This window comes from Pseudorca crassidens, chromosome X (assembly GCF_039906515.1).
Source record: "Pseudorca crassidens isolate mPseCra1 chromosome X, mPseCra1.hap1, whole genome shotgun sequence".
NCBI lineage: Eukaryota > Metazoa > Chordata > Mammalia > Artiodactyla > Delphinidae > Pseudorca > Pseudorca crassidens.
In genome coordinates this window covers 72290851-72307021 of record NC_090317.1, presented here as the reverse complement: position 1 = coordinate 72307021, position 16171 = coordinate 72290851, and the positions used below count along the sequence as shown (strand labels likewise).

The 16171-nt window shown below is 43.4% G+C and overlaps 1 long non-coding RNA gene across 1 annotated transcript; it reads right to left on the bottom strand.

Annotated features, from left to right (window-relative positions):
- Nucleotides 1–201: 201 nt before the first annotated feature.
- Nucleotides 202–4874, bottom strand: LOC137217123 (uncharacterized). Its single transcript, XR_010940010.1, has 3 exons — nucleotides 4757–4874; nucleotides 4274–4323; nucleotides 202–3124 (listed from the first exon to the last, which is right to left on the bottom strand). It is a non-coding gene; the product is annotated as an uncharacterized lncRNA (long non-coding RNA).
- Between the last annotated feature and the right edge of the window lie 11297 nt (nucleotides 4875–16171).

The following is a 16171-nucleotide window of genomic DNA, read 5'->3' as shown; positions in this document are numbered from 1 at the left end:
CAGAATAAAGGAGGTGATCATCTTGTGCTACTCTGCACTGGTCAGACCACACCTGAGGTCCTCCGTTCAATGGAGGCATCACACTTCAAAGGACATGTCAACAAAAGTACAGCCAGAGAAAGAGTGGTGAGAATAGTGAGGGGACTAGCAAATCCCCAGAGAAATTTGTCTACTGTCAGCAAATCATTACTGGGCTCATGGTGAAGAGGAAGCTGTAGATTTATTCTGTGTATGACTCCAAGGGCTCTGAGATCTAATGGGTGGAAGTTACAGGAAAGCAGATTTTGGTTCAACAGAGGAAGAGGCTTTTTTTCTTTCTTTTTTATAATGAAAAAAATGATAATAAAAATTTTGGCTCATGATTCCAGCCTCTTGAAGTCCTTTTAAAATTTACTACCGACAGTTTCAAAAACAGAGAAGAAAAAATTTCCTAATCTCAACAGCCTGATATAAGCATTTCGCTGTGTTTAGGAAGAACTTTCTAATGATTAGTAATAGTCTCTGAAATTAGAAATAGACTACCCCAAACGGTAGGCAGCTCACCATCACCTGAGATATTCAAACAGTGACTGGACAATCACTTCATGTGGGTGATTCAAAGGCAAAGAAAGCATCTGATAAAGGACTGTGCCGGATGACCTCTAGAGTTACTGGGATTCTATGATACGTGAGCTGGAAAGTCTCATGATAAAGTATTCAGAAAAATATTACTGGAGTCTCTGTGCAGGGCAGGCTGGAAGCAGAGATACTAACTGGTTGGGAGGTACCTACTTTGAGGGCCACAACGATTTTCACCTCTGGCCCCCACCCCTACCCCTGACTTGAATCCCCAAATTACAGTGTCAGAAGCTGACTTAATGGTTGCCTAATTCCTCACCCTTATGATCTGATGCTTGATCCCCTCTGCAACCTCTTTGCCAATAGTTATCTTGCCTCTCTCTGTTTAAATACCTCCAGTGATGGGAATATCTTGTCCTTTCAAAGCCGACCATTGCATAATATTTGGTCATCTTGAACCATCATAAAGTTCTTCCTTAGGTTGAGTCAAAATATGTTTTCCCAGAGCACATGCCCTTTGTCCCTCTTATCGAGCAAAACAAGATGACTCCTTCTTCTATATGATGAAGCTTCCAATATTTGAAAACTTGATCTGGATCCACCACCATCCCCTTTTTGATCCCTTCTCCAGGTTCACAGACGATGATTCTAAAATCCCCTCACACTCCTGGTCTCCGTCGTTTGTGCATGCTCCAGGTTGCTAATGCCCCTGTTCTTGTGTGGTGTCCAAGGCTAAAGACAGTCCTCCACTGTGGTCTAGTGAGCAGAGAAGAAAGCACAACTGTAATCTCCCACATCCTAGCCCTGAATTCATTAGCATTGCAGGCAGCTAATGTCAAAAATAATGAGCCTACAGGCACCTCAAACACCTGAAACCCTTTCACACAGAGTCACGTCTCTCCTCCCTTGCACTGAAGCATTTGGTTTTGATGAACTAGATTATGAAACTTCACATTTCATTTTCCTGGTTCATTATGGCCTCTTGGGATCTTCCTGAAACCAGCATCATTTACAAATTTGACCAGCATGCCATCAATGTCCTGATCCAAGTTGTTAATTAAATTATTGGACAGGCCAGGGACCTCCCTTCAGGCCTCCAAAGATCCACTAGTCACCGGCTGTGAATACACCTTTACTGTCCTATCTTCACCCCACATTTTTTCTTCTTATCCACAAGGACATCTCACACCAGGACATTCTTAAACAAAGTGAGATTGCATTCTGAAATCCTCTTTGGAAACAAGGGAGGGAGAAGCGAATGGAGCAGAGATGAAAGGAGTTTGACCTTTAGATCTTCCCCTCCCTTTTCCCCAGTCCCATGATGAGTTCCATGACCTCAGTCTCCAGGAAGGAATTTCCAGCCACCAGCTCAGGTAGAGAAAGTTGAAAGAACTGAATTTAGGGTCAGAAAAACTGCATTCAGACCCATCTCTGCCTCTTCCCAGCTGTATGACCATGGGCAAGTTCTTTAACTTCTCTGAGTCTGTTTGCTCATCTGTAAAACAGGGATGATAACACCTACCTCACAGGGTTGTTGTGAGGATTAAATGGGAAAATGGATGTGAATGTGCTTTGTAAACTGTAAGCACCATACAAATGTAAGATATTATTATCATTATTTATTGAGTGCCTACTGTGTTCATCAATACAGGGTATAAAAAAGATACATAAAATATGGTCCTTGCCCTTGGGGAGCTCATAATTTTGTAGGGGAGACATGTTCAAAAACAACTATAACATAAAGTAGAAGAATAGGGCAAATGGCACAAGTTGTTATGGTAATTTAGAAAAGTGGAGGTCCCTTCAGACTGGGGGAAGTGAAGGAAGGCTTCATGGAGCTCTATCTGCACCTCAACAAGTGCCTTGGATCTGACAGATAAAAACAGCTGAGAGTGGACAGAATTCCAGGTGGAGGAGCCTGGGAATGGGGATTTATGGAGCGTGTCTGAGGGGCTGGAAGCAGTCCTGTTTGACTGTAAGAGGCCATGAGGCTGGCTGGCCACATCACAACTTGTTTAGACATGGTCATTCCTAGCATGCCCATGACAGAGCACTCAGCCCTTCAGAAGGGGGCCCAGGATTTGAGCAGAGCCGCCGAGGTTTGATGTCTGCTACTCCTCAGCTGACCACCTTGAAGAAAAACAACTCTTCTGGAGGGTGGAGGCATCTGAAATGATTCCAGGAAAGTCCCATTTTCCTTATCTGCCGCTGAGAAATAGGTCTCCGAGAAGGGTGAGGACTGAGGCTGCATTTAAATCCTTGGAATCTTCAGCTGGAAGATTAAAGATTCAAGCGTTTTTATTGAATGAGAGTTATCCACCATATCTGAAAGGCTTCTTATTTTTCAATTCCACGTGGGGAGTGGGGAGGGAGAGGAAAATAGTTCAAGGACTCTCTCAAGGTCCATTTCCTGCCGGTTTCTTTGGAGTTATGGTTATACTTTGGTGCCACCTGGTGTCCGAGATGGAATATAGCCGCCTCCTTCCTAAGTTGAGAGCACTGGACCGCCGCCCAGCATCTAGGATGAGGCAAGCTTCCTTCCAGTAGGGTAGAGTCACTCTGGGGTCTGGGTAACAGAAAAGAAGAGGGAGAAAGGGAAAATGCTGCTCCAGGCAGGCCTCATGGCCATCCTTTCCTCTGTCATTAAAGCTCCAGTTTCCCCCAGAGTACCCCTGGAGATGTGTGCTTACCCAAGTACTACAGGATTATGTTTGCTGTGTCCCCCTTCCTCCACCCAACCCCACTCACACACACTTTCTTACGATGGCTTGAATATCCGTAACAGATGCTACAAGATCTCTCTTTCAGATCTGACCAAGAGACATTGTTGTCAGCCTCTAGGGTGGCCAAGGGAGGAACAGTAAAAAGGTCTGGTTCCCCCATGAGCTCACCTCTGTTTCCTCCCGTTTGAGTTATACTGTTCTAGAAGGACTGAGCCCAAACTCTTCCAAGAGAAATCTGTTCCCGGAGGCTATACTTAGGCTTCCTACAGCCCTTCTAAAAGGTTAGGGGAGGGAGAATGGGGGGGCCTCAGAGAGTAGAACAGACGGTAGCCCCTTTTGCCCTCAAACCCCATTCCTGAATAGATTCAAAACGATCGATAAAACTAAAACCGAATTGGTCTGATGATGCCTCACAATGGGGTAATCGTAGAGGGTAGATTGAGGGGGTCGCTTGAATTGGGATGGCCGGAGCTGAGTAAGGACAAGACTGAGCTAGTGAAGAGGTGAATCCCTCTGCCACTGCCTGCATTCTCAGGTACCCTTGAAGTCTGCTTTTCTGTTGTGCCCCCATCTTCTCAGGCACAGCTTTTGCAGGCTCCTCTGAGTGCTGGGAATCCTGGGTAGCTCTGTTTGGATTATGGATTGTGGGTGGGAGACTGAAAATGGCTGAAGTGCAAATGGAAGGAATCAGCTAGATTAGAATGCTTTCATTCTCAGATCACTACTTTTACATGTCCCAGCTCTTCCCTGGTCCCTACAATACAGGGTGGCATGAGTGGAGGCCCCCAAACGGGACTGGCCAAGAAGTTAACAAATCCCTTTTTATCCTGTAGTTTAGCTACAACTGGGTTGCCAATTTTTTTAAAGTAACATCTGCTAGGAAACAGATAAGAAGACTAACAAAAGAACATACAAACAAATGGGTTTAGGGGTTAACTAACAATCCTTATCCTATCCTGGATCAGCTGAAGTCTAACTGTAGGTGAACTTACCTGGTGCAATGTACAGGGAACCCAACCAAGTCCTTTTGTGTCAGGGCAACCTTGCAAAACAGGTGAGAGGCCAGAAGTTAGACCAAGCTGCCTAGACTTTAGCCTGACATAGATCTGGTGAGATTAGCAGTCCCAGGCAGAATCGGCCTCCCACCTTGCCTCCTGGCAGGCACCCAGCTGCCTTCTGGTTGTGCAGTCACCCTGAGCCCTGGGATCTCCCACACTTTCCTGCTCCCTGAGAGAAGAGCCCCGGTGAAACTCCACCCCTTCCCATATCGTTTTTATGTTTTTTAGGACCTACGTTCTGACAAACCTAAGTGTGCTTATGAGTTTAACTGGCAAAAAAATATTTGGATTCGAGACTGCTTCTGAAAATCTGAATCCTTAGTTGGCTGTTCCTATCATTCTCACTAGTATTTCTCTTAGTCCCCTAAAGTAGCCATGCGACCTTGATGGCAAACGCCATCTTTCCAACCAGCCTACCGGCGCTGCATCAGACTCCTCCGACTACTGCTCGCGCTCTGTCTTTTCCGATTTCAAAGCCTTACGACCGCCCACTGAGACCCTCTTTCCGGTCTGAGAAGCCTGGGAGGCTCTCAGGTCATTTGTGGAGCAGACGTGATTGACACGGTCTGTGCCTAATGAATGCTCGCCTCCTTCCCAGCTCAGATTACTTGTTCCGCTCTCTTTCCCAGCTTCTTTTTGATGACTCATCCCTTAAATTCTTCGCTGACGCTCCTTACTTATACCCGCCCCGCCCGTCCTATCTCTCTTGGCTCCAAGCTGTCCCCCACCCTTGGGGGAATGGTTTTTGTGAATCCTATCAAGTGTAGTTTTTACAGTGTATTCGAAAGATACAGAAGCAGAAAACAATTTCCGCGCAGGAACGGGAAGGTTCGTTTCCTTATAAGGAGCTTAACCCGTCACTGTTCTTTGAGCTTTCTCTTTCTCGTGAGAAATGATGATGGGGTGATGGGGGCTGCCTTCTGCCTCTGTTTCCAGTTCAATTCCAAACCCCAGGCAGCTCTGAGTTCCTAGCAAAGGTCAAGTAGTCCTGCTTCAGCGGCTGGCCTCGCAGAGGGAGGACTCAAGGGGAGGCGCGATTAGGGTTGGAAGTTTTCAAACATTTCTGTGGGTCTCTTGGGCATCTGCATCAGGCACATACGACAGCTGTGCTGGGGACTACGGCCCTAAAGGGGAAACAGACTTGGAGTCGTTAATGGTGTGGAGAGGGAAGTGGGCGGTTGGGGGTGGGGGGCGGTGAGCAAAACAAGTAGGGGGCTGGGACTGAACTTAGAAGCTGTCCTTGACCCCGTCCATTTAAATAAGTGAATGAATGGAGTTTCACCTGGGCAAGTGTCCTCACAGCATGCTTTCCCCGGATAGGGTGAAGTGACGCCAGCAGAAAATCGATAGTAGGAAATTGGCAAGGAACTGGCTGAATTTGTCCCCTTTGGGCACTTGTAGGCTCAGTTGCTCTTTCATGCTCACATGCTCATCACCACTTCTCTGTGTCTCTTATGCCACAGCTAAAGCCTGTTATTGAAAGCTTCAGTTTGCCTAGGTTTAACACTGCCTGTATAGGGCTTTGTGCAGAGTGGGTGCACAACAAATTCCCTGGAGTCTGAGTATCATACCAACGCCTAGAGACTCAGGGACCACCCAGTTTGCGAAGTGCTCTCAGGCTCGGGCATCTATTCAGGGGGAGCTTATGCACTTTGGTATTGTGTCTCTGGGAGAAGAGAGTAGTTTGTTGCTTGGGGAAAAGAAGGTGCTGAGAAATATGTAAGGCACCTTCCTTTTCTGTTCCCTCCTCGGCAGCCCCGCTGCTCTCCCTTTGGAGGCCCCTTGGCTAAGTCCCATCCACACAGCTCATTTGCATTGTCCAGGCTTGCCCCTCTGGCCTCTGAGAGGAATGTAGCCAATGAACAAGAAAGAGGCAGCATGCTTTCTGCCCCTGCTGGGGTGAAGAGTAAGTGGGGACACAAATCCTGTCCCTTTCTCAGCTTCTGCATGCACCTTCTCTCCTTCATCTTCATCAAAAAACAATTCGGAAGTGTTCCTCTGTCCAAAGCTCTGTCTATCCTCATTAGTTTGCACACAGTCCTTGCCCTGACCATCGAAGGCAACAAGGAGTGAATGACACGGAAAATGCATAAAACACTAACACATGGAGATGGGAGGGGAGAAGTGGGCTAATGTGGTAAAATGTGGATTCCAGAGATGTTCATGCCAGTGACACATCTGGGGATCAATGCCGTTTGTGGCTAAGGAATCAGGATAAATGCATGTAATGGTGATGAAAGTGGGGGTGGGCAGTTGTGAGAGTTTTAGATCTAGGTAGATTGGGACAAGCAAAGCTATTGGCTCTTAATTGTAAGGGATTCCTAGAGGAGTTGCGATTTCAGAAATAGCTGAGTGACAGAACCAAATGGCCACAAGGGATTTACATCCTGAGGTGGGAGTGGAATTTGCAGATGGAGTAGACTTTGATCAGGAAAGCTTTAATAACCACTGATTGTTATTCCTTTCCCTCCTCCCTTCTCAACACACACTTGTTGAATGCCAACTCTGTCTTAGATAATGGGAACATAAAAATAATAGCAAATAGTTATTGAGTACGTACTATGTGCCAGGTACTGTGTTAAGTACATTATCTTATTTACATCTCACATTGGCCTTATGATGTAGGTATCATTATTATGTCCATGTTGTAGATGAGAAAACTGTGGTTCAAAGAGGTGAAGTGACTTGCCCCAAGATCACACAGCTGGCTGTAAGTGGAAGAGGTGAGATTTGAATCTAGGCAGTTAGAGTCTAGAGCCCATGAATTTAATCAGTATGCTTTACCTAATCTTCTAGTTGGACAATGATAGAAATGGAACTCCTTTGATGGCAGGGGAAGCAAAACAGGAGGGCCAGGACTCTGAAAGTAGACCAGGTAAAGCAGAAGATCCCAGAAGCAGCAGCAGAGTCCCCAGTCAGCTATTTAGACAGGCAGGTAGAGCAAGCATCAGGGTAACCAGGATACAGCAGACACTAGGAGGAAGCCCAGATAGGCAGGTGGTTGGCAGCCAGAGTTTCTGGCAGCCAGTGACAGAGGCTCTGCCATGGGGCCTGGGCTTCCAGAGCAGGATGCCAGATGTCAAAAGGTCTGGCAAGAGCCAGATGAAGCACTATTCTAGCAAAGACTAAGGTGCCAGACAGGGCACCAAGGTAGGACTAAGGAGCTGGGAGCACCTGAATGGGGCTTAAAGTATGGGCTTCTATACAACAAACGAGGAAACAGCCCAGTTATTAGAGCTAGGAATCAACTCCATTCATTCATCCTCCCATCTCTTCTTTCAACAACATTTTTTGAGCTCTCACTAGGTTGTAAGCGCTGTGCTAGGCTCTGGGGTAAGACACAGTCTAGTTGGGGGAGACAGACTTATAAAACGGATAGCTACAAAACGGTGATTAGTTCTATATTAGAGGAACAAACAGACTCTGTGTGTGGAGGAGGGAGGAGACTAACTTTCCTTGGGGAGTTCACAGAGAATATTAACTCTGAGCTAGGTCTTCAAAGAAGAGGGGAAATTTCCCAGGCTCTGAGTGGTAGAGAGGATTTCAGGCAGAGGGAATACCATGGGCCAAGGCTTAAAGTTTTGAGAGAATAGGCCACATTTGGGGAACAATAAGCAATTCATACCAGATCATGGGGTATACAGTAGGGAGGGGTGGGGAATATGAAGCTGAATAAGACCTGAGGCGAGATTATGAAGGCTTTTGTGGGTGCTGCTGACAATCTTGGACATTCTCCCACAGGTAAAGGAGACCCAGCTGCGGTCTTTATGTTGACAAGTGATGGGATTGCACTGAGGTATTTCGGGAAGACTGCATGGGAAATAGTGCCCAGATGTACTGCAGGCAGGCAGATCACTCAGGAGGTTATTGCAATTGTGCAGGTAAAAAATGATAGGAGCTTGAATTAAAATAGTGACAGAGAAGATTAGTTCAGGAAAATATTTCTGAGGGAGAGCTGACAAGTCTCAGTGACTAATGTGGTGAGTGATGGGGAAAAAGGAGTCATGGACAGTGCCAAAGTTTTCTTGCTTGACAACTGGATCTGTGGTGACATCATTCACATAAAGTTTGGGAATATAGGGTGAGGAGTGGGTTTTATGGGAGGAGATAAGGAGTTCAGTTTGGGATATGCTGAGTTGGAGGTGCCTGGTATTGTGCTGGTAAATGCTTAACTACCAGCTCTGGAGTGGCGGTTGGGGGGGGATCCTTAACTTACTGATTTCTGTGATGTAAATACACCCACCGTAGCCAATTTCAAGCTACCAATGTGATGTCAACCCACTCACAAAATTCCTGAAAATTTAATAATCAGTCTCAGAGCCCCAGAAAGGACTGTGCCAGGTAATCTGGGGCACAGGCTTCTGATGGCATTACTGAAATAATTTTGAGACCATACCAGTGGACTTAGGATTTTCAGAACTCCAGCGGAGAACTAATGGGTTCATTAAGCTGCTAACCCAAGATCAAGAAGAACAAGAATGAATTATATGGCACTGAATGAACTGATGAAGGATGATTATAGCTTTTGTTTGGAATATCGCTGCTGGGTTCAAGGAACCCCTTTCTCTTTTCTCTTTAGTTAACTATACTCATGACAACTAGTATATTGTACTTTTGTAAACAGAAATGAAACTTTTATATTTTCTCCCTAACTGATCTCTCCAGAATTTTTTAAAATTTATATTATTTATTTTTTGCTGCATTGGGTCTTCGTTGCTGTGTGTGGGCTTTCTCTGGTTGCGGCAAGCAGGGGCTACTCTTCATTGTGGTGCATGGGCTTCTCATTGCGGTGGCTTCTCTTGTTGCGGAGCATGGGCTCTAGGTGCATGGGCTTCAGTAGTTGAGGCTTGCAGGCTCTAAAGCACAGGCTCAGTAGTTGTGGTGCATGGGCTTGGTTGCTCCATGGCATGTGGGATCTTCCCAGACCAGGGCTCGAACCCTGTCCTCTGCATTGGCGGGCAGATTCTTAACCACTCTGCCATCAGGGAAGTCCTCTCTCCAGAATTTGAAAACTCTTATTGAGTATTCTTATTTCCATGGCAATATAATTATTTGCATAAGTTCAGTAGGGATCTGTCCTCCTTGTAACAGGACATAATTAGAAACATTGCATATATAACCAAGACGTTGATTGGAATGTCATATTTGAAAATGATATGCACAGAATCAGATATGACCAGACAGCTTTAAGGAACTAAGGTTGACTTTATGGAGCCAATACTTACAAAGTCCTCTTGAGAAAACTGGCCTGGTACCTGGCTTACAGGGTTCCCAGACTTACAGGTGAGTAAAGAAGGTCACTTCTTGCAAGGAAGGCCCAGGAATCTTGAGATATTTTGGAGACCTCAAGAAAAGAGGAATTCACCCACATCTATAGGTACTGCAAGTGAAATCTGATGGCAAGTTCTCAGCTTGGCTTCCAGAAGGCTTTTGAAAGTCTAACATGAGACTCTTCATGAACAGTTCCAGCAAAGCAAACTTTAAAAGGCCTATGTGGTCAATTACCATTTTTTTGCTGCATTTAGGTAAATAATCAGGCCAAATCTAATGAGATGAGATGTATTTTGTAAACAAGAATCAAAAAGGTGGGGTGGCTGTAGAGAGAAATGTCTGTTCTCAGGCCACAGTGGAATTAAAATAGAAATCAATAATAGAAAGTTAACTGGAAAAATCCCAAAATATGTGGAGATTAAACAACACACTTCTAAATAACACAAAAGTCAAAGAAGAAATCTCAAGACAAATTTTAAAATATTTGGAACTAAACGAAAATGAATACACAACTTATCAAAACTGTGTGGAATGCAGCAAAAGCAGTGCTTAGAGGGAAATTTATAGCATTGAATCCTTGTATTCAAAAAGAATAAAGAAAAAAAAAAGAATAAACATCTAAAATCAATCATCTAAGTTGCCACCATAAGAAACAGGAAAAAAGAAAAGAGCAAATTAAATGTAAAATAAGCAGAAGAAGAAAAAAAGAAGAAGTAGAGCAGAAATCAGTGAAATTGAAAACAGGAAATCAATAGAGAAAAATCAACAAAAACAAGCTGAGTCTTTGAAAAAAATCAATAAAATTGATAAGCCTCAAAAAAAAATTGATAAGCCTCTGGCCAGGCTAACTAAGAAAAAAGAGGGAGAACACAAATTACTAACATCAGAAATGAAAGAGGGGTCATTATTACAGATCCATGAACAGTAAAAGGATAATAAAGGAATACCACAAACAACTCTATGCCCACAAATTTGGCTACCTGGATGAAATGGACCAATTCCTTGAAAGACACGAGCAGCCAAAACTCACACAAGGAGAAATAGACAATCCGAATAGGCCTAATTATTAATGAAATTGAATCAATAACCCTCCAAAAACAGAAAACACCAGATCCAGATGAGTTCACTGGTGAATTCACCCAAACATTTAAGGAAGAAATTATACCAATTCTTTACAATCTCTTTTAGAGGATAGAATGAAAAGGAACACTTCCTAACTCATTCTATGAAGCCAGCATTACCCTAACATTAAAACCAGAAAAAGATATTACAAGAAAAGAAAACTACAGACAAATAGCTCTCATGAACACAGATGCAAAAATCCTCAATGAAATATTAGCAAACCAACTTCAACAATGTATTAAAAGAATTATACACCATGATCAATTAGGATTTATCCCAGGTATGCAAGACTGGTACAACATTCTAAAATCAATTAAGGTAGTCTATCACATGAATAAGTTAAAGAAGAAAAATCACATGACCATATCAGTAGATGCAGAAAAAGCATTTGATAAAATCCAACACTGATTCATGATAAAAAAAAAATCTCAGTAAACTAGGAATAGAGGCAAACTTTCTCCACTTGATAAATAATATCTACCAAAAACCCTACAGCTAACATCATACTTAATGGTAAGAAACTTGAAGTTTCCCACCAAGATTAGGAACAAGGCAAGGATGTCCCCTCTCACCACTCCTTTTCAACACTGTACTGGCAGTTCTAGCTAATGCAATAAGACAGGAAAAGAGAAGAAAATTTATACAGATTGGGAAGAAAGAAATAAAATATCTTTGTCTGCAAATGGCATGATATGTAGAAAATACAAAAGAATCAACAATGACAAAAAACTCCTGGAACTAATAAGCAATTATAGCAAGGTTAATATACAAAAGTCAGTCACTTTCCTAAATACCAGTAATGAACATGTGAAATTTGAAACTGAAGACACAATACCATTTACATTAGCACCCTCCAAAATCAAATACTTAGATATAAATCTAACAAAATATGTACATACAATATATGAGGAAAACTACAAAACTCTTATGAACAAAAGTGAAAAAGAACTATATAAATGGAGAGATCCTCCATGTTCATGGACCGGAAGACTCAATAATGTCAAGATGTCTTCCCAGTTCTTCCCAACTTGATATATATATTCAAAGAAACCACAATCAAAATCCCAGCAAGTTATTTTGTGGATATCAGCAAATTTATTCTGGGCAATAGACCCAGAATAGCCAACACAATACTGAAGGAGAAGAACAAAATTGGAGGACTGACACTACCCAACGTCAAGACTTACTATAAAGCTACAGTAATCAAGACATTGTGGTATTGGTGCAAGAATAGATAAAAAGATCAACGGAAAAGGATACAAACCCAGAAATAGATCCACATAAATATAGCCAACTGATCTTTGACAAAGGAGCAAAGGCAATACAATGGAGCAAAGACAGCCTTTTCAACAAGGGCTGGAACAACGGGACATCTACATCCAAAAAATGGATCTAGGGACTTTCCTCGTGGTCCAGTGGTTAAGACTCCACACTTCCATTGCAGAGGGCACAGGTTTGATCCCTGGCCAGAGAACTAAGATCCCGCATGCCACGTGGTGTGGCCAAAAAATAAAAAAATAAAAGTAAATAAAAATAAAACTCCTAGGAGATAGCATAGGCAAAATCCTAGATGACTTTGGGTATGGCAATGACTTTTTAGATACAACACCAAAGGCACATGAAAGAAAGAATTAATAAGCTTAAAATTAAAATGAAAAACTTCTGCTCTGTGAAGAATGTCAAGAGAATGAGAATACAAGCTACAGACTAAGAGAAAATATTTGACAATGACACATCTGATAAAAGACTGTTATTCAAAATATACAAAGAACTCTTAAAACTCCATGATGAGAAAACAACCCAATTTAAAAATGGGCCAAAGACCTTAACAGACACCTCATCAAAGAAGATAACCAACTGGCAAATAAGCATACAAAAATATTCTCTACATTGTATGCCATCAGGGAAATGCAAATTAAAACAACAGTGAGATACCACTACACACTTATTAGAATCCTCCAAATCCAGAACACTGACAATACCAAATGCTGGTGAGGATATGGAGCAGCAGGAACTCTCATTCATTGCTGGTGGGTGTGCAAAATGGAAGACAGTTTGGTGGTTTCTTAAAAAACTAAACATACTCTTACCATACAACCCAGCAATCACACTCCTTGGTATTTACCCAAAGGAGTTGAAAAGTTATGTCCACTCAAAAACCTGCACTGAGATGTTTATTACAGCTTTATTCATAATTGCCACAACTTGGAAGCAACCAAGATGTCCTTCATTAGGTGAATGGATAAATAAAATGTGGTACACCCAAACAATGGAGTATTTTTCATAAAAAGGGATGAGTGATCAAGCCATAAAAAGACAAGGAAGAACCTCAAATGCACCTTACTAAGTGAAAGAAGCCAATTGGAAAGGGCTACATAACTATGATTTCAATATATAACATCCTGGGAAAGACAAAACTTTGGAGACAGTGAAAAAATTAGTGCTTGCCAGGGGCTGGAGTTGGGAGAGGAATGAATAGGCAGAGCACAGAGGATTTTTACAGCAGTGAAACTACTCTGTATGATACTATAATGGTGGATATATGTCATTATGCATTTGCCCAAATGCATACAATGTACAACAACAAGAGTGAATCCTAAGGTAAACTATGGACTTTGAACGTACCACTCTAGTGAGAGATGTTGATAGTGAAGTAGGCTATCATGTGTCAGGGCAGGGAGTATATGGGAAATCGCTGTACCTTCTTCTCAGTTTTGCTATGAAACTAAAACTGCTCTAAAAAAAATTGTCTTTTTAAAAAATTAACAACTGACTGCCAGTACAGGCTGACTCCAGCATACCAATAGAGATGCCTGAGGAACATCTAGGAGATATTTAGAAGGCCGTTGGAAACACAGGTCTAGAGCTAGGAAGGTCAGGGCTTCTCTACCCTTGCCTCGGTCCTTGCCCTGGCCCAGCTCTTCCTGAAGGGCCTGCCCATACACTTGCATTCTTGCATAGCCTCCCTTAGCCCTCTCCTAGATACCAGCAAGTCAGGATCAGGAATCCGTCCTCCACAAACCCTTTGGATTGTAATTTAATCTTTTTTGCAACTCAATGCAGGAGTGTCTTGCAAGACTCCCCCAGGACAGTTTAGCCCAGTTCTCACCTGAGTACCCTGGCAATATTTCCCAAGCTTTAGTCATTCAAGAATAACCTTCACAATTTTTTTTTTTTCGGTACGTGGGCCTCTCACTGCTGTGGCCTCTCCTGTTGCAGAGCACAGGCTCCGGATGTGCAGGCCCAGCGGCCATGGCTCACGGGCCCAGCCGCTCCGCGGCATGTGGGATTCTCCCGTACCGGGGCAAGAACCCACGTCCCCTACATCGGCAGGCAGACTCTCAACCACTGCGCCACCAGGGAAGCCTAACCTTCACAATTTTTGACAGATCCATGTGACCACTTGTACTATTATTTACTTAACATGTTTCTTTCAGTTGCCTTTATATCAACTCCTCCTCCCTTTTTCTTCTTCCCAAGCAACAGTAGTTAAACCCACCCTTTAAAAACCCATGAGGAAGATATCACGCTGGAGACCAACATACTTTATCTCAAGAAATTCAACAGAGCTTGCGACAGATTGCTGTTTCTTGAGCTGAGCCATTGATGAAGTTGTACACATGCAGTTAGGAACCATGTTGCTGGGAAATCTGTAAATTCAAGCCCCACTTGGTGTCATGAAATTCCTATGGGGCTGGAGAGCAATTTGGAGAAAACGTTAGATCCACATTTCCTATAGTACCTCACTACAGGGTTGATTTGGAATAGTGGCGGGGGGGTGGCAAAGGTGGGATCTGGACTATTTAAATATTTTTCTCTCTCTCTCTAAATCGTTAGGTGAATTCATTCATTTCAGTTTAATGTGCTTATGATGGACACCACTATATCCACAAATAATCACTGTCTGATACACTCACAGGAGTGCCCAGCAACTTTGCCCTTCACCATAGCATATAAATGGATTAAAAACCTTCCCAGGGACTTCCCTGGTGGCACAGTGGTTAAGAATCCACCTGCCAATGCAGGGGACACAGGTTCAATCCCTGGTCCGGGAAGATCCCACATGCCGCTGAGCAACTTAGCCCGCGAGCCACAACTACTGAGCCCACGTGCCACAACTGCTGAAGCCCACTCGCCTGGATCCCATGCTCCGCAACAAGAGAAGCCACTACAGTGAGAAGCCCGCACACCGCAACAAAGAGTAGCCCCCGCTCTCCGCAACTAGAGAAAGCCCCTGTGCAGCAAGAAAGACCCAGCTTAGCCAAAAGAAAGAAAGGAAAAAAAAAACCTTCCCAGATGTGAGGTGAAGACTATATATGAAGATATATTCATCTATTGACCTTGCATAGATTCCAGAAGAGGAGTATGCGAGTTTGCAGAGAAATGGATGTTCACACTGGGAATAGCTGGAATGAGCTGGAGGGGTGGAGGTGGAAAGGAACCATCAAAACCTGAAATAGAGCTCTAGGAGTCATCAACAAACAGATGGTACTTGAAAGCAAGAGAGTCAAGTAAATCACTCAGCAAGAGTCTTGGAGTAAGAAGACACTGAGGCTAGAATTCTGGGCAACATCTACAGAGACGGAGAAGCCAGAGGAGGAAAATGAAGAGTAAAATCATGAGCATGATATTACGGAAGTCAAAGGAGGAGTAACTTTCTAGAAGCGAGATTTGTTCTTAGTATCAAATACTACTGAGAAGTTCCCTCTGAAGTATGTCTGTGGCTTTTCCAATATGGAAGCCACTTACGAGCATAATGAAAGCTGATGGTTGGGGCAGAGACCAGAATGCAGGGATTGAATTATGGTGGGAAGTATGGAAGTGAAGATAGTGAGTGTGAACTATTTTTCCTGAAAACTGGAATCTGGGCATTTCTTTTCGCAGTAGCAATACCAGTTACCATATGTTAAATAACAAATATACAGAAGGTGAGTATTACAATTCCTTTCAACTCCAGCAGACATTTATTGGGTGCCTTCCTTGGTCATTAGGGATATGAAGAAGATCAAGGTGAGGTCACTGTCCCCAAGGTGCTCATAGTGTAGTAGAAGACAGACATAGAGGTCTGGGAGCACAGAGGAGGGAATATAATTTCTGTTGGAAGAAGGGGTTGGGAATCTGAGAAGTCTTGACGGAGGAAATGACATTAGAGCTGGGATTTGAAAGATGAGTGGAAGTTCTGGTGACGGGTAGGGAGGGTATTCTAGGTAGAGGGACACATAGGCAAAGGCTTATAGACAGCAATGTCTCTGCTATGTTTGGGGATGACTAGCGGCTCAGTACAGATAAAGGGCATGTTAGTGAGTTTGGACTTTAATGGAGGTAATGGGAAGCTTCCAGAGTTTTTTAAAGCTAGATTAGTCACATGTCCAGAATTGGAAGGGTCAAACTGCAAGTGGACTTGAGAGACTTTCATAACTGTCTGATCACGAGGGGCTG